The sequence below is a fragment of the Cherax quadricarinatus genome, chromosome 15 (genome assembly GCF_038502225.1).
Source record: "Cherax quadricarinatus isolate ZL_2023a chromosome 15, ASM3850222v1, whole genome shotgun sequence".
In the NCBI taxonomy this organism is placed as follows: domain Eukaryota; kingdom Metazoa; phylum Arthropoda; class Malacostraca; order Decapoda; family Parastacidae; genus Cherax; species Cherax quadricarinatus.
In genome coordinates, this window is record NC_091306.1 from 753,848 (window position 1) to 772,041 (window position 18,194).

General features: G+C 44.9%; 1 protein-coding gene across 12 annotated transcripts in view; it reads left to right on the forward strand.

The window, feature by feature from the left end:
* The window catches only part of LOC128692119 (serine-rich adhesin for platelets), a 580,093-nt gene that overhangs the window by 329,478 nt on the left and 232,421 nt on the right, over positions 1–18,194 (forward strand). Inside the window, exon 1 of one of the 12 annotated variants that reach the window (XM_070085072.1) lies at positions 8,696–8,714. The exons of 3 other annotated variants lie outside the window; for them this stretch is intronic. The gene's annotated coding sequence lies outside the window, so the exon portion shown is untranslated. Of the gene's footprint in view, positions 1–8,695; positions 8,715–8,833; positions 8,996–18,194 lie in introns of those variants that run through there. 8 more of the 12 variants (XM_070085066.1, XM_070085064.1, XM_070085068.1 and 5 more) reach the window with 8 other exon arrangements.

An 18,194-nucleotide genomic window follows, 5' to 3' on the forward strand; every position in this document is an offset into this window, starting at 1 on the left:
AGAAGGTAGAGTGCGGGGCACCATCCCCACCACAGATGTAAGAAGGAACTGTGCGGGGAACCATCCCCACCACAGATGTAAGAAGGAACTGTGCGGGGAACCATCTCCACCACAGATGTAAGAAGGTAGAGTGCGGGGCACCATCCCCACCACAGATGTAAGAAGGAACTGTGCGGGGAACCATCTCCACCACAGATGTAAGAAGGTAGAGTGCGGGGCACCATCCCCACCACAGATGTAAGAAGGTAGAGTGCGGGGCACCATCCCCACCACAGATGTAAGAAGGAACTGTGCGGGGCACCATCCCCACCACAGATGTAAGAAGGAACTGTGTGGGGCACCATCTCCACCACAGATGTAAGAAGGAACTGTGCGGGGCACCATCCCCACCACAGATGTAAGAAGGAACTGTGTGGGGCACCATCCCCACCACAGATGTAAGAAGGAACTGTGCGGGGCACCATCCCCACCACAGATGTAAGAAGGTAGAGTGCGGGGCACCATCTCCACCACAGATGTAAGAAGGTAGAGTGCGGGGCACCATCCCCACCACAGATGTAAGAAGGTAACTGTGCGGGGCACCATCCCCACCACAGATGTAAGAAGGTAGAGTGCGGGGCACCATCCCCACCACAGATGTAAGAAGGTAGAGTGCGGGGCACCATCCCCACCACAGATGCAAGAAGGTACAGTGCGGGGCACCATCCCCACCACAGATGCAAGAAGGTAGAGTGCGGGGCACCATCCCCACCACAGATGTAAGAAGGTAGAGTGCGAGGCACCATCCCCACCACAGATGTAAGAAGGTAGAGTGTGGGGCACCATCCCCACCACAGATGTAAGAAGGTAGAGTGCGGGGCACCATCCCCACCACAGATGTAAGAAGGTAGAGTGCGGGGCACCATCCCCACCACAGATGTAAGAAGGTAGAGTGCGGGGCACCATCCCCACCACAGATGTAAGAAGGTAGAGTGCGGGGCACCATCCCCACCACAGATGTAAGAAGGAACTGTGCGGGGCACCATCCCCACCACAGATGCTGTGTGGGGCACCATCCCCACCACAGATGTAAGAAGGTAGAGTGCGGGGCACCATCCCCACCACAGATGTAAGAAGGTAGAGTGCGGGGCACCATCCCCACCACAGATGTAAGAAGGAACTGTGCGCGGGGCACCATCCCCACCACAGATGCAAGGAAGAACTGTGCGGGGCACCATCCCCACCACAGATGCAAGAAGGAACTGTGCGGGGCACCATCCCCACCACAGATGCAAGAAGGAACTGTGCGGGGCACCATCCCCACCACAGATGCAAGAAGGTAGAGTGCGGGGCACCATCCCCACCACAGATGCAAGAAGGTAGAGTGCGGGGCACCATCCCCACCACAGATGCAAGAAGGTAGAGTGCGGGGCACCATCCCCACCACAGATGCAAGAAGGAACTGTGCGGGGCACCATCCCCACCACAGATGCAAGAAGGAACTGTGCGGGGCACCATCCCCACCACAGATGTAAGAAGGAACTGTGTCTCCCTCTCTCCTTCACTCTCACACTCACCCTTTCTCTCACTCGCCCTCACCATAAGTCTCACTTTGCCCCCAGGCCCAGACTCGTGGAACTCAGTGTTCATCAAGAACTGCAAGAAACCCCTTGCACGCGCCTCATGCATGCTATGGAGAGGGAGCCTGGACACAAGGATTATCTCACAATCGCTTAAAACAACGGATATAGCCCCATTCCACAAAAGTGGCAGTAAAGCAATAGCAAAGAATTGTAGACCAATAGCTCTAACCTTGCACATCATAATAATCTTTGAAAGAGTTCTAAGAAGCAAGATCGCCACCCACTCGGATTCCCAGGGTAACACAGGTTGAGAGCAGGTCGATCGTGCCTCTCACAACTATTGGACCATTATGACATGGTCTGGGATGCTGTGGAGGACAAATAGAATGCAGAAGTAGTATACACAGGTTTTGCAGAAGCCTTCGACAAGTTCGATCATGGTGTAACAGCGCACAAAATGCATGTTGAAGGAATAGCTTGAAAAATGGACAAATGGATCTTTAACTTTCTTTCCAAGAGAACGCAGAGAGTAATAGTCAGAGATAAGTAAGAAGCTGCCACAGTAAAAAGTTTTGTTTCACAAGGCACAGTACTCCCCCTTCACCCTCTTATAATAAAAATAATAATAATAATCTTTATTTCTACAAGTAATGTTGAAGAATTCAGACACTTATGCAACATATGGGAATCTTTATTAAAAAAACGTTTCGCCACACAGTGGCTTCATCAGTCCAATACAAAGCAGGAAGGCATAAGGAGAGGAGGAGTTTGAGGTAATCAGTCCCTCAGCCTGGAATCGGTGTGTTCAGTCCATCACTCTTGTAGGAAGTACAGCACAGGGCCAGAGAAGTGGCTTATATACTGCAGTCAGGTGAGTCGAAGCAGGAGGAGACGGGATCACAGTGGGACCATCCATTCGTGTAAGTAGATCTTCGTCCAAAGGTTGGATGAAGACCTACTTGTACAACTTTTACAGACCTAGCTGACATCAGTGACATACTGCTGTATGGAAAGCCCCTGGTTATGCAGAGCATTTCGGGAAAATTAGGATGCCATCCACACCAATCAACTAACACCAAAATTCCTATTTTACTGATAGGTGAACAGAGACAGCAGCAGGTGTCTTAAGGAAACACGTCCTAAAACTTTCAACCTTACCAAGGATCGAACCACAGACCTCAGTGTGTAAGATGAGTGCTCAAGCAATCAAGCTTCTGGACATAGAAATGCAAACCATAGCGCTGTCTTCCTTCGGAGACGATACTAGAATCTGCATGAGAGTGTCATTCACTGAAGACACGGTAAGTCTCCAAGCTGATATAAACCAAGTCTTCCAGTGCGCTGCAGAAAGCAATATGATGTTCGTTCAAGACAAATTCCACCTACTCCATTATGGAGAACTTGAGGAATTTAAAGCTAGAACAGTGTATCTAACGAATTCTAATTACATAATAGAACTAAAAACTAACGTGAAGGACTTAGGAGTGATAATGTCAGATCCAATCTTCAAGGACCACCACAGTGTCATCATCACAACTGCTAGGAAAATGATAGGATGGATAATGAGAACGTTCATAACAAGGGATTCCATGCCAGTGATGATCCAATTTACGGCACTTGTTCTATTTAGGCTGGAATATTGATGCACACTAACAGCCCCTTTCAAGGAAGGTGAAACTGCAGATCTGGAGACCGTACAGAGGAGCTCACTGTTCGTATAAATTCAGTAAGGCACCTCAATTATTGGGAACGTTTGAAGGCCCTAGAGCTGTACTCCTTGAAGTGCAGCTCTAGGGCATGATCAGCCGGGCTGTGGTTAGTACACTGGATTGCGTGTCGCCAGCAGTAACAGCCTGGTTGATTAGGCTCTGATCCACTGTGAGGAGTGGTCATGGACTGGGCCGTGGGGGGCATTGACCCCGGGAACTCCCTAAAAGTAGACTCCAGGTAGGTAGGTAGGTAAACCTCACTCACACCCTCGCTCTCCCTCACTCACCCTCGCTCTCCCTCACTCACCCTCACTCTCCCTCACTCCAACATTCATCACCATGAAGCTAGCAGTTTCCCCCTCACTTCCGGAGTGGATGACCTAATTGCTTCTGGGAATCCATTGGTCTTAACCCCACCCACTCTCCTCCGTCTCTCTCTCCTTCCCTCTCGTTAGTCCTTGTCCTTCCTTCTCCCCTCTCTATTATCCTTCACCCTCCTTCTCTCTCCCTAATCCTTCCCTCTTTCCTCTCTGATCACGCTTCTCCCTCCAATACCTCTCACTTTTTTTTCCTCTCTCAGCACCTTCCCTCTCATTCTTGTGCTTTGGTGTTCAGTAGCTAGGTTGGTAGCGCACTCAGTTCACACACTGAGGTCCGTGATTCGATCCCCGGTACTGGAGAAATATTGGGCGTGTTTCCTTAAGACACCTGCTGTTCCTGTTCGTCTAGCAGTAAATAGGTACCTGGGTGTTAGTTGACTAGTGTGGGTTGCATAATGGGAGACAAAATTAACCTAATTTGCCCGCAATGCTTTGCATAACAAGAGGCTTTCTATATAGTATGTCACTGATGTCTGCTGTCTTCTGTATACGTCATATTAAGTACTTGTAAAAATAAAGATTATTATAATTATTATTATTATTATTATTATTATTATTATTATTATTATTATTATTCCTGTGTCGCCTTCCACTCCATCAGTTTTCTCCCTCCTCATCTTCAAACACTTACTGTCCTCCATCATTCGCCTCCCCTCATCCCTCTCCCTTATTCCTCTCATTATTTAGTCCTCATCTCCACTTATTTCTTCTTATCCCTCCTCTAGAGAGAGATAGGGAGAGGCTAGAGATAAGGAGAGGCTAGAAATGTGAGACTGCAGTGGCAGAGAGAGAAATGGATAACTGGGGAACAGACACACAATTTATTGAATACTTTAGCATAACAGGAAAGGAGCAAGGAATAAAAGATAATAGGATAGAGAGAAGACACTGGTTGATGCATAATTATAATTCACACCGTTTAAAGGGAACTGGAAAGTAATTAATTATGTTTACAATAACTACACGAGTTAGCGACGATGTCCCCCCATTCTTGACTCAACACGCGAGACCAACCTGTTATAATCTCAGCTTAGAGAGAGCTCAGCTCTATACTGGAGTAAGCCCTTACACACACGGATATTTGGACAATCACATGGGCCAGAAACTGTGTATCATGAGATGCAAGGTAGAGCGTGTCACTTAAGGGAAGTGGAAGGACGCACAGGATTACGAATTTCACATTTTCTACCTTGCCGGGTCACCACATGGAAAAGACCCAGGCCGGGACAAGACCGCGAACCTACTACAGTAGTACTGTAGTACTCAGTGACTGGGCAATAACCCACTGGCGTTACATGTCCAGGATAATTTTATGTAATTTACACAAGGACAATATAAGAGATGCGCCCAGTAGCACTAGAGGTTACTAAACAATCTCCCAAGATATCTAAGAGTCTACCTGAAGTGTACCTGGAGGGCATTCCAGGGGTCAATGCCCTCGCGGCCCAGTCCTTGACCAGGCCTCCCGGTGGATCAGGGCCTGATCAGCCAGACAGTTACTGCCCAGCTGATCGGGTACTGACTTTAGGTATCTGACCAGTTCCCTCTTGAAGGCAGCCAGGGGTCTATTGGTAATTCCCCCTTATGCCTAGTGGGAGGCTGTTGAACAGTTTTAGACCCTGGACACTAAAAAGCACTTCCGCCTTTCCTTATCTCAAATCTGAAAACACGAGTTAGCGTTTATAGCCTGTCAGTGATTACCTACACTGCTTCCCTCGATCATTGATTTTCAAATGCCCGCTTACCCTACCTTGCGTCTGAAAGAGTCAGACTTGCACATAGTCAAGCCACATGGTGCCCACATGTGCTGGCTAGACCTGCTGGCTGGAGGTTGTTTACAAGGCACTCAACTAGTGATAGTAAACACAAGAGGTCATATACGACAGGAAGTGTGGCCGAGGAGCTCAAGTTACTCTTATTCTTACTACCCATCACACTTTTCTCTTAATATGAGAAAGATCTGGAAATTGCATCTATTTCACTCGTCCCCTCTTCCACGCCCCTCTCGTTCTTTCGTCACTTCCCCCTTGCCCTTTTCTTTCTCTCGTCTCTTTCCCTCGCCCCTCTATTTCGTCGTTTTTTATCTCCTCGCCCCCTTTACCTCGTCTCTTCATCGTCCCCTCTCCTTTGTCCCTTTCATTCATCTATTTCTTCTGTCTCTTTTACTCACCTCTATTGCACTCGTCGTTTCCTCTCTCCCCCTTTTCTTTTTCTTGCTTCTTTTCCTCTTTCCCTCCCTTCTTCCCTTGGATAGGTTGGATAAAGAGAACTTTCAAAAGCCAAGAGATGCCAAGTCAGTGAGAATATTCTTATTGTATTAGAAAGTTAGTATTCATTAATTAATTTGTCTTTCCTGTATTCCGCGCTTTCCCCTAAATCCCAGTTTTAATTTCCTTCCAATTTATTCACCACAGCATTGTGTCAAGACGAGGGGAAACTTCTGAAATGTGAGTCGCCTTGGTATTGTAGATCATGTCCCCTCGCACCTCAGTGGTCAAGATGCAACCCTCAAGGCATCCTCCTTCCATTGTTATGGAAGGGGAAGGAGGATTCTGTTATGGCAGGGGGAAGGTACTGTTATGGCAAGGGGAGGGAAAACTCTGTCATGGCAGGGAATGAAGGCCCTGTTGTGGCAGGGGAAGGAGGACCCTGCTATGGCAGGGTAAGGAAGACCTTGTTATGGCAGGGGAAGGAAGACCTTATTATGGTAGGGGAAGGAGGACCCTGTTATGGCAGGGGAAGGACCCTGTTATGGCAGGGTAAGGAAGACCCTGTTATGGCAGGGGAAGACCCTGTTATGGCAGGGGAAGGAAGACCCTGTTATGACAGGGTAAGGAAGACCCTGTTATGGAAGGGGTTACCTGGAGGTTATTCCGGGGATCAACGCCCCCGCGGCCCGGTCCATGACCAGGCCTCCCGATAGATCAGGGCCTGATCAACTAGGCTGTTACTGCTGGCCGCACGCAGTCCAACGTACGAGCCACAGCCCGGCTGATCCGGCACTGACCTTAGGTATCTGTCCAGCTCTCTCTTGAAGATGGGTGCGAGTACTGTGCCTTGTGGAACAGAGCTCTTCACTATGGCACCCTACCTGAGAACTCTAGAACTGCAGACACATTCATCACCTTCAAAACTACCATTAGAAAACATCTTATCTCCCTGATACACCCCATCAACTAACTACACGAATACCACCTGGTGGTTCACACTTACACTCACTCACCCATTTGACCATAAACAGAAATATTAATCTCAATCTTAAAATAATGAATCCTATGATACTCCAATACTGAAACTATGTACTGTGCCAAAACAAAAGCATTCACATTGCTAAACTCACAAACTAGTATTTAGTCACTTAGCCATAATACCAACTTACCTCATAATTTGTAATATTTTAAAATAAAGAATTAAACTAAGTCTGCCCGAAATGCCTAGCCATGCTAGGCGTTCTAGTGATACACTCTGTAATCATTATTTAACTACATGTAAACCACACAACAACCAAATTCTGTAAATTCAACATTGTAATCATTATAGAGAATAAACTTTGAATTTGAATTTGAATTTGAAATGGCAGCCTCCGATTTAACTCTGTTGACCACTACTCTTTGTGTTCGATTTGTTAGGAAGTTGAAGATCCATCTCCCCACTTTCCCAGTTATTCCTTCAGCACGTATTTTATGGGCTATTACACCATGATCGCATTTGTCAAATGCTTTTGCAAAGTCTGTGTATATTACATCTGCATTCTGATTTTCTTCTGGCATACATTTATGGAGTTTTGAGGGGAAGGAGGACCCTGTTATGGCAGGGTAAGGAAGACCCTGTAATGATAGGTGTAAGGGAGAAGGGAGAGAGGAACGAAAAGGGCAAAGATGGAAGAGAGAAGGGCAGAGAGAAAAGATTGAGGAAAGAAGAGGGAATATAGAAAGAGGGGAAGGGAAGAAGTAAGGATGTTTTATTAAGATCTGAAGAGCACTTTGACCTGGTATATCACTCAGCGATGTTGGTAATAAAAATAAACATCAAACATTTAAAACAAAGTCAAATATCAAGTGTAGAAGTCTTCAAGAGGAAACTAGGCAAGTACTTCGGCCAAGTGTCGGATCAACCAGGCTGTGATGGATATGTGGGCCAACGGGCCTCCGGCAGAAACAGCCTGATCGACCAGGCAAGCATCAAACCAGCCTAGCCCAGAGCCGGCTGGGAGTAAGAAAACTCTCGAAACCCCTCACGGGTATATCAAAGGTATATCAACAGTAAATACTATCAAGGCTGCCAATAGAAATAAGTCACTCTTACTTTTTTTCGGTTGTTCTAGATAATTTCCACTTTGTATGATAATTGTATGTATGTGTACCTGTACCTAAGTAAACTTTTGCTTGCTTATGCCGAGTTCAAACAACTAGCATCAGTTAAAAATCCCTTTTAAATTTTTAATGTTAAAAACTCACTTTTAAAAGTCCCCAGAGGCTCCTACAGACACCTCGGTAATTATATAAAACCTGATTTAAGCGAAAAAGCACCTCAATGTATGGAAAAATCATCTCTAAGTGAGGATTACCGTTGAACCCAGTATAACTTGTTGCTCGTCTGTAAAGCCCACCGAGTAGGAGAGGAAAGGAGAGGAGAACGAAGAGAGAGAGAAAGAATGAGAGGGCAAGGAAGAATAATGGGAGAAGAGAAGGAAAATGGTAGATGGGAAGGAGGAAAGATGGGGAGAGAAGGAAGAGAGGTAAGGGAAGAAATAGGAAAAGTGTAGATGGAAGAGCAGAAAGAGAGAGAGAAAGGAAGAGGGGGAAAGGAGAGGGGAAAGAAGAGGGGAGAAAGAGAGGAATAAACCCCGTTGTTTACGATTAGTGACGTCACCAGTGGAAGGTTGGGCCGGCCCAGTTCCAAAAGGAGAGAGAGATGTTTCAAACATTTCTCATCTTTCGTGTGCTTGTGAGGTCCCGACAAGTGGTCTACCCACCTTCTGCTGCAGCCAGCGTCCCCTTCCCTCCATCTGTGACCCTCAGCATTCAGCGAAGCTTCCCTCCACCCTCACATCTATACTAAGAGTATGTGTAAACAAACCTATAGGTTCGTCTGGCAGGAAAAATCCGGCGAGCTATTTGAGTAACCGGCCACCGCTCGAAGACACGATGCCGGTTGCCCACCAGATGGACGGAGGCAGCCAGAGGTGCGAGAGTCTTGCCCTGGTGGGTGTGAGGGTGGGTTTGTGGTGCTGACGATGATGCAACTGTGTGTTCAGCACTGGTCCTCGTGTGTATGGATTGGTCGGAGATGGTAGTGGTGATGGGTTCAGTGTTGCTTCTCGTGTGGGTCGACGGTGTTGGTGGTATTTCAAACAGTGTGATCAGTGATTAGTGCTGCTCCTCGCAGCTCATTTTGGTAGAAATTTGAGCTCTTGATTCAGGACCCCGGGCTGAATAATGGGCAAGATGTAAAGGCAAGTTTTATAACACTGTTGCTTCTGTTACCTTGTTGTAAATAGATATCTAAAAGTCGACTTTTGTGGGTAACATTCGTGAGAAGGACCTGTCGAGGACATCAGTAAAGATAAGTCAGTGACTGGCTTTATTAGGTTATCCTGGTTCATTAAGCCTCCGGGGTTAATAAACCGAATAAAGCCTTTACCTGAAAGGAGGGTAAGTTGTGGTAGTGACAGCCGTAACTGAGGAGCGCTGACAACAGAGAAATAACATGGTCTTGGAAAACCCAGACCAACTCTTCAGGTGTAATGCATAACTGGCATCCTCCAGACAGAAATTAGTATTGTTTTATTTACACTTTGTCATGGTTAGTTACGGACTTTATATAGGCTGTTAACCTCGAAGGGTTAATAACCTAGGGTAACCCAGTAAAGCCAAAATGTGGCTTTTGTCTGATGAGGTCTTCTAGGTGATTAACCTTAGTAAACGACCCACAATAGATAACTGGCTCGTAAGTAAACAGAAGCAGCAGGTGTTAGTATGACTTGCCTATCGCCTCGCCTCGCCCATGGTTGAGCCCGGGTCTCTCGGTTGTGAACTGAACTTATCACTTAGCTACGAGGCACTCGCAGCTACTTTCCTACCGTAATTTCCTAACAGAGTCTGTGTGTAATAAACTAAGAGGCAATGAGTTGACTGAGAACACGAACACATCGAAGGAAAACTCGATGTGACGACCAAAGAGGAAAGTGAAAAACACGAAGAGTAAAGAGGGAAAACACAAAGTAGGAAAAATTCGCATTAGAAAAATGAAAGAAATGGGCATGATATAATAGGTGAAAATGTGACAAGAGACCAGAAGACAAATAACACAAGGAAAAAAATTGAGGTGAAAACAAAAGGAGTGTGCGTGAACAAGAGTGCCAAGGAAAAATGACACATTCCTGAGCCAAGTGTCTATGTGGCTCCACCCAGGGCAGAGCAGCACCAAATATAGACGACTCTGGTGAGGTCATGAATCTACATTTTTGACTGCTGCTGTGTGCAACGTGCTTGTGTGTGTGTGTGTGTGTGTGTGTGTGTGTGTGTGTGTGTGTGTGTGTGTGTGTGTGTGTGTGTGTGTGCGTGTGTGTGTGTGTGTGCTTGTGTGTGTGTGTGTGCGTGTGTATGTTTGTGTGTGCGTGTGTGTGTGTGTGTGTGTGTGTGTGTGTGTGTGTGTATGCGTGTGTGTGTGTGTGTGTGTGTGTGTGTGTATGTGTGTGTGTGTGTGCATGTGCGTGCATGCATGTGAGTGCGTACTTGCATGCATGTGCGTGTACGTGTTTGCATGCGTACATGTGTGTGTGAGTATTCTCGCTCTTGAGAGACGTAGATGGAGAGAAATTATGATTAATTTTAAGTATACAAGTGGAAAACGGGTATAAATAAAGGAGATATAAATAGGAAGGTGAGAATATCTAACTAAGAAATAACTCGAAACAATGGATCCGAGTTAGATAAATTCAGAGATAGAAGGTTACAGGAGTACTAGTACTAACTTGGAAGCAAATTTACAGACTAGTGGAACAACCTACCAGAAATTTCAGTGAGAACGGTTGGGACTGAGAAGGGCCTGCGTAGGATGAGCCAGTAGGCCTACTGAAAACTAAAATTAATGTGGATATCTCAATTATCACTGGAAGACTATTATTAATCCGCTTAAAAATTTCCCTTGCCTTCTACTGAGGCAGCTTTCATGCTTATTTTAGTATCGTCCGCTAAGGCTGATACGATGCTGTGGCTAATCTTAGATTAGGTAAAATTTGTCAGGAAAGAGGGTCTTAATTAACCATATGACGCGGGTCTTATCCATATAATAACCAGCAGCTGGAGCTTTTGGTCACTTGACCTAGGCCTTCCACTGGTTTATTGGTCCATCCTTAGAAAAATTATATAAGCTATTGTTTTGGTTCTATATCTGATATTAGGATGAAAAACAGTAAAGGCATCTGGACTGTGCCTTTGGGAAGTGATTTTCGTTTTAGTTGACTGCTATTGTATTCTTTGCGTTCTATTCGTTACAAAATTTAATATCAGTTTTAGCATTGTTCCTGTTACACCTAGTGATTATATTTCATGGCTAATCTCTCCATAACTGCATTTGTTAAATGTCTTAGCGATGCCCGGGAATATACCTATGGTGAGTTCCTAGAGTTGTTAAGAACATCAGAACATAAGAAGGAACACTGCAGCAGGCCTACCGGCCTATGCGAGGCAGGTCCAAGTCTCCTACCGGATTAAGCCAGTGACTCAACCTAGTCAGGTCAGGTCACATTTACAGTGCCAGGCCTTGGGCCAGGCTTGACTGGTGCTTTCATGGTCAACCAGACTGTTGCTGCTGGTGGCCTTTGACCCACATATTCATAACAGCCTGGTTGATCTGGCATCTGGTGAGGATACTTGTCCAGTTTCCTCTTGAAGACTTCTACACTTGTCCCAGTAGTGTTTCTGATATCTTCTGGTAAGATGTTGAATAACCTAGGACCAGGAACGTTGATACAGTGTTCCCTTATTGTGCCCAAGGCGCCCTTACTTTTCACTGGGTGTATTTTGCTCTTCCTCCCATATCTCTCACTCCAGTATGTTGTTATGGCAGTGTGTAGGTTATGGAAAAGGCCCTCAAGTATATATTAGAGTATATATTATCATGTATCTCAGTTCCAATGAGTACATATTTAAGACTTTCAAGCATTCTCTGAAATTTAAATGTTTTATTGACTCTATGTGAGTCATAACGATTTCTGTATTTGCTTCAGCTTTGATTTTTCTCCTGTCCTGAACGGGGCCGTCAGCACTGACCAATATTCCATATAGATTAAACAATTACACAGAGTAAAGTGGTGGTGGCTGAGTTTCAATAAGATCTGCGCTTACCCTTTAATTATTTTTATTTATATAACAGTTAATAATGTGTATCCACTACTGTACCTTGATGGACAGAATTAACATAAGCTTTTCCTGATAGACTACGGGAACCATAAAGAAATTTAAAATATTTTGCTTGAATGACGATGTATGCTCACGCCTCCGATTCGCCTTCATTCGGTTTATTAAGGGCTTCTAAATTCACGGCTTAAAGCCAACTTTCCTAAATGATGTCCTGCTACTGCTGGTGAACCGCAGACCTACATGACCGTCACACATGGCAGATATATACATGAATATTTACCCATATGTAATAACCCAATAGCTCATTCTGAACTCTCGCAAGCACACAGGCGAATATACTTACTCACAATCTATCCTTTCACATTAACAAACTTTACGAGTATATGCTTGTTAATATGAGTATACTCACAGACTCCATCCCTTCACATTCCCAAGTATATATGGGCAAGTATAACTCTCACACCAACTATCCCTTCACATTAACAAGCACACACAGGCCAGTATAACTTCCACACCATTCATCCAACCACATCCACAAACACACAGGCGAGTATTCTTTCACACCACCTACCCCTTCACATTAATCACGCTAAAGCTCACACTCCATCTATCCTCACACATCCACTAGCACTCACAGGCAAGTATACTCATATACCACCTATCCTCCATAACCGTATACAGTACACAGACAGTGGACTAAACTCACACATCACTCATCCCCCACATCCACAAACACACATGTACAAACTAAAGACAGTAACAGATATGGAACAATCACCAGATAACATTTATTGACAAAAGCGGCGGTCAGGTGAAGACAAAACTGATGCAGGTGTAGGATGATAATGGTGGTCAGGTGAAGACAAAACTGATGCAGGTGTAGGATGATAATGGTGGTCAGGTGAAGACAAGACTGATGCAGGTGTAGGATGATAATGGTGGTCAGGTGAAGACAAGACTGATGCAGGTGTAGGATGATAATGGTGGTCAGGTGAAGACAAAACTGATGCAGGTGTAGGATGATAATGGTGGTCAGGTGAAGACAAAACTGATGCAGGTGTAGGATGATAATGGTGGTCAGGTGAAGACAAAACTGATGCAGGTGTAGGATGATAATGGTGGTCAGGTGAAGACAAGACTGATGCAGGTGTAGGATGATAATGGTGGTCAGGTGAAGACAAAACTGATGCAGGTGTAGGATGATAATGGTGGTCAGGTGAAGACAAGACTGATGCAGGTGTAGGATGATAATGGTGGTCAGGTGAAGACAAAACTGATGCAGGTGTAGGATGATAATGGTGGTCAGGTGAAGACAAAACTGATGCAGGTGTAGGATGATAATGGTGGTCAGGTGAAGACAAGACTGATGCAGGTGTAGGATGATAATGGTGGTCAGGTGAAGACAAGACTGATGCAGGTGTAGGATGATAATGGTGGTCAGGTGAAGACAAGACTGATGCAGGTGTAGGATGATAATGGTGGTCAGCTGAAGACTACACTGATGCAGGTGTAGGATGATAATGGTGGTCAGGTGAAGACAAGACTGATGCAGGTGTAGGATGATAATGGTGGTCAGGTGAAGACAAGACTGATTCAGGTGTAGGATGATAATGGTGGTCAGGTGAAGACAAGACTGATGCAGGTGTAGGATGATAATGGTGGTCAGGTGAAGACAAGACTGATGCAGGTGTAGGATGATAATGGTGGTCAGGTGAAGACAAAACTGATGCAGGTGTAGGATGATAATGGTGGTCAGGTGAAGACAAGACTGATTCAGGTGTAGGATGATAATGGTGGTCAGGTGAAGACAAGACTGATGCAGGTGTAGGATGATAATGGTGGTCAGGTGAAGACAAGACTGATGCAGGTGTAGGATGATAATGGTGGTCAGGTGAAGACAAGACTGATGCAGGTGTAGGATGATAATGGTGGTCAGGTGAAGACAAGACTGATGCAGGTGTAGGATGATAATGGTGGTCAGGTGAAGACAAGACTGATGCAGGTGTAGGATGATAATGGTGGTCAGGTGAAGACAAGACTGATTCAGGTGTAGGATGATAATGGTGGTCAGGTGAAGACAAGACTGATGCAGGTGTAGGATGATAATGGTGGTCAGGTGAAGACAAGACTGATGCAGGTGTAGGATGATAATGGTGGTCAGGTGAAGACAAGACTGATGCAGGTGTAGGATGATAATGGTGGTCAGGTGAAGACAAGACTGATGCAGGTGTAGGATGATAATGGTGGTCAGGTGAAGACAAAACTGATGCAGGTGTAGGATGATAATGGTGGTCAGGTGAAGACAAAACTGATGCAGGTGTAGGATGATAATGGTGGTCAGATGAAGACAAGACTGATGCAGGTGTAGGATGATAATGGTGGTCAGGTGAAGACAAGACTGATGCAGGTGTAGGATGATAATGGTGGTCAGGTGAAGACAAGACTGATGCAGGTGTAGGATGATAATGGTGGTCAGGTGAAGACAAGACTGATGCAGGTGTAGGATGATAATGGTGGTCAGGTGAAGACAAGACTGATGCAGGTGTAGGATGATAATGGTGGTCAGGTGAAGACAAGACTGATGCAGGTGTAGGATGATAATGGTGGTCAGGTGAAGACAAGAATGATGCAGGTGTAGGATGATAATGGTGGTCAGCTGAAGACTACACTGATGCAGGTGTAGGATGATAATGGTGGTCAGCTGAAGACTACACTGATGCAGGTGTAGGATGATAATGGTGGTCAGCTGAAGACTACACTGATGCAGGTGTAGGATGATAATGGTGGTCAGCTGAAGACTACACTGATGCAGGTGTAGGATGATAATGGTGGTCAGCTGAAGACTACACTGATGCAGGTGTAGGATGATAATGGTGGTCAGGTGAAGACAAGAATGATGCAGGTGTAGGATGATAATGGTGGTCAGCTGAAGACTACACTGATGCAGGTGTAGGATGATAATGGTGGTCAGCTGAAGACTACACTGATGCAGGTGTAGGATGATAATGGTGGTCAGCTGAAGACTACACTGATGCAGGTGTAGGATGATAATGGTGGTCAGCTGAAGACTACACTGATGCAGGTGTAGGATGATAATGGTGGTCAGCTGAAGACTACACTGATGCAGGTGTAGGATGATAATGGTGGTCAGCTGAAGACTACACTGATGCAGGTGTAGGATGATAATGGTGGTCAGCTGAAGACTACACTGATGCAGGTGTAGGATGATAATGGTGGTCAGCTGAAGACTACACTGATGCAGGTGTAGGATGATAATGGTGGTCAGCTGAAGACAAGACTGATACAGATATAAGATGATAATAAAGATAAGGTTGGACCGCGAGATGAAGAAGCAGTAGTTAAGATATTTAAATAAGTAACTCACACACGAGACAGATGAGTGAAGATGTCAGACGCACATTATACCAGACTATTTATTTATTTATTTATTATCTGGACATGATACATAGTTGTACAAAAGAAATACAGTGGTTGAGTGTACATGCCAAAAGCCCCTTGTATGCAGAGCATTGTGGGCAGGCTTAAAATTAACTTAAAATTAACTAAGCAATGATATATTCAGTGGTAAAAATTACAGTAAACAAATTACAACATGAAGTACAATGTACTATGAGAGATACAGGGAAAAACAGAGATGAATATGAGATAAGATGAGACGTAGGGACTGTCATTACAAAGAACATAGTGAATGAACCAGGAAGGTGGTTATTTAAAATAAATGGCCATTTGAATGTTTGTATATGATGAGTCGCTAATGTATCAACAAATATTAAAATATTAATTATATGTTTTAATACTCCTCATCATTATTATTGTTATCAGTCATCATTATATTACTACTACTACTACTACTACTACTACTACTACTACTACTACTACTACTAATAATAATAATAATAATAATAATAATAATAATAATAATAATATTAAGTAATAATAATTAATATTATTATTATCATTATTATATTTTTTGATTGGAGTCATACAGCTCCTAGGGAAAGGTATTCAATTAAAGACACATCGACACCATGCCCAGCCCTTCTAGGGTAGGGTAGGTGCCTGAGCCCGAGCTTGCAGCTCACAAGCCTGTCATTCCCATTAGCCCCCTTGGGGTGGGGATGGCAGACCAGAGAGGCCTAGCTTGTGGCTAGGCCTGGGGACAGTTGGTTCCAAAGATGACGGGGTACTTGTGCCTCCTCCCATGGAAGACTTAGGTCTCAGACACTCCCTAGAGAGGGAGAATACCGGTGAATCTTTAATAATAATAATCGATTAAAGATATCCCCAGTTACTTGGATCATGATATTCAAGATTGATGGACTGAACACATCGACTCAAGGTTGAGGGACTGATTACCTCATTCTCCTCCTGTTCTTCAAGTTTCTCCTACGTATGGACTGATGAAGCCACTGTGTGGCGAAACGTTTCCTCAATAAAGATACCCAAGAGTTGCACTTGTGTCTAATTTATCAACATGTCGGTTCTCTGAACCATTCATCTACAAAGCAAAATAATACTAAAGGACCAAACTAAAAATATTTAATACGATTTAATGTAAGACCAGATTAAAACGTTGATTCCATTTGGGAACTTCAGGCTGCCATCTGGTCTGGGTGTCCGATGGTTCCATTCTGATTGGCTGATACGTCCATTTTGATGGGCTTTATTTGATATTGATATCGCTGATCTTATGTCTGGTTTAATTTCCATGGAGCACAAATTGGTCTGCCAACACACTGCCACAGATACGCCTGTGGTCGGTGAAAATAGCGTCAGCTCGGAGAAGAGCTACACAAATGTGAATGATCTGAAGGTCGAGGCAAGTGACCAAGGAGAAATTAAGGACAACCAAGAGGAAATCCCCAACATGTGGCGCATTCACCACTAGGAGGCGAGCTTTGTCCATTCTTGGAGCAGTGTCAATGTTTGGGTCTACCTACCTCTCCACAATGGAGTTGTCCCAACAGGACTGTTTGTGGTCTTTGGAAGGACCTGGTCTGCTTGAAGAGTCTGGAAGATCACACTGCTTCTGAACTTCGTGCTGCGAATTCTTATAGAACCTTGCAAGTGTTCTGCAGTTATCTCCTTCAGTAGCTTCCTGGATGCAGCATAGTAAGATAAAAATGTGGTAAATGTTATCTGCGTTGCCCCGCGAGTTCCTGTTTCTCCAAGTATTGGAAGTGATGCTTAATCCCACTGATGCAACTCCACTGACAGATTTAGTGCTTCCTGGAAATTAATCTCAGGAGTTTGTCTTATTCACACACACACACACACACACACACACACACACACACACACACACACACACACACACACACACACACAATGAAGATTGGGGGAAGGACAAAGAAGATCGCAGACGAAGTACATGCTACAGGGTCAAAGGCTGCAAACTTCACTCAAGGAAAAAGATCATACCGAACAAATCTGAGGCGCATATCAACCAAGTAACCGCTGCAGCATATGGGCTCCTGGCAAACCTAAAAATAGAGTTCCTGATCAGCCGGGCTGTGGCTCGTACGTTGGTTTGCGTGCAGCCAGCAGCAACAGCCTGGTTGATCAGGCGCTGATCCACCAGGAGGCCTGGTCACAGACCGGGCCGCGGGGGCGTTGACCCCCGAAACTCTCTCCAGGTAATCTCCAGGTAAGTAAGGAGTCATTCAAGACACTGTGCACCGTGTACGTCAGACCCATATTATAGTATGTAGCACCAGTATGGAACCCACATTTGGTCAAGAACGTCAAGAAATTAGAAAAAGTACGAAGGTTTGCAACAAGACTAGTCCCGGAGCTAAGAACAAATGTCCTACCAGGAGAGATTAAAGGAAATCAGCCTGACGATACTGGAGGCCAGGAGGGATACCTGGATACCTGGATGGTAGGTATCCAGGTAGGTGGGAAACATGATAAAGACATAAATACTGAAGGAATTGACAAGGTGGATAGGAACAGGATGTTTCAAAGATGGGGCACAGGAACAAAGGATCTTATCTGAAAGTTGAAAACTCAGATGAGCCACAAGGATGTTAGGAAGTATTTCTTCAGTCATTAAGTTGTCAAAAACTGGAAGAATCTGGAGAGTAAAGCAGTGGAGGCAGGATCCATACATAGCTTTAAGAAGAGGTACGACAAAGCTCTTGGAGCAAGGAGAGA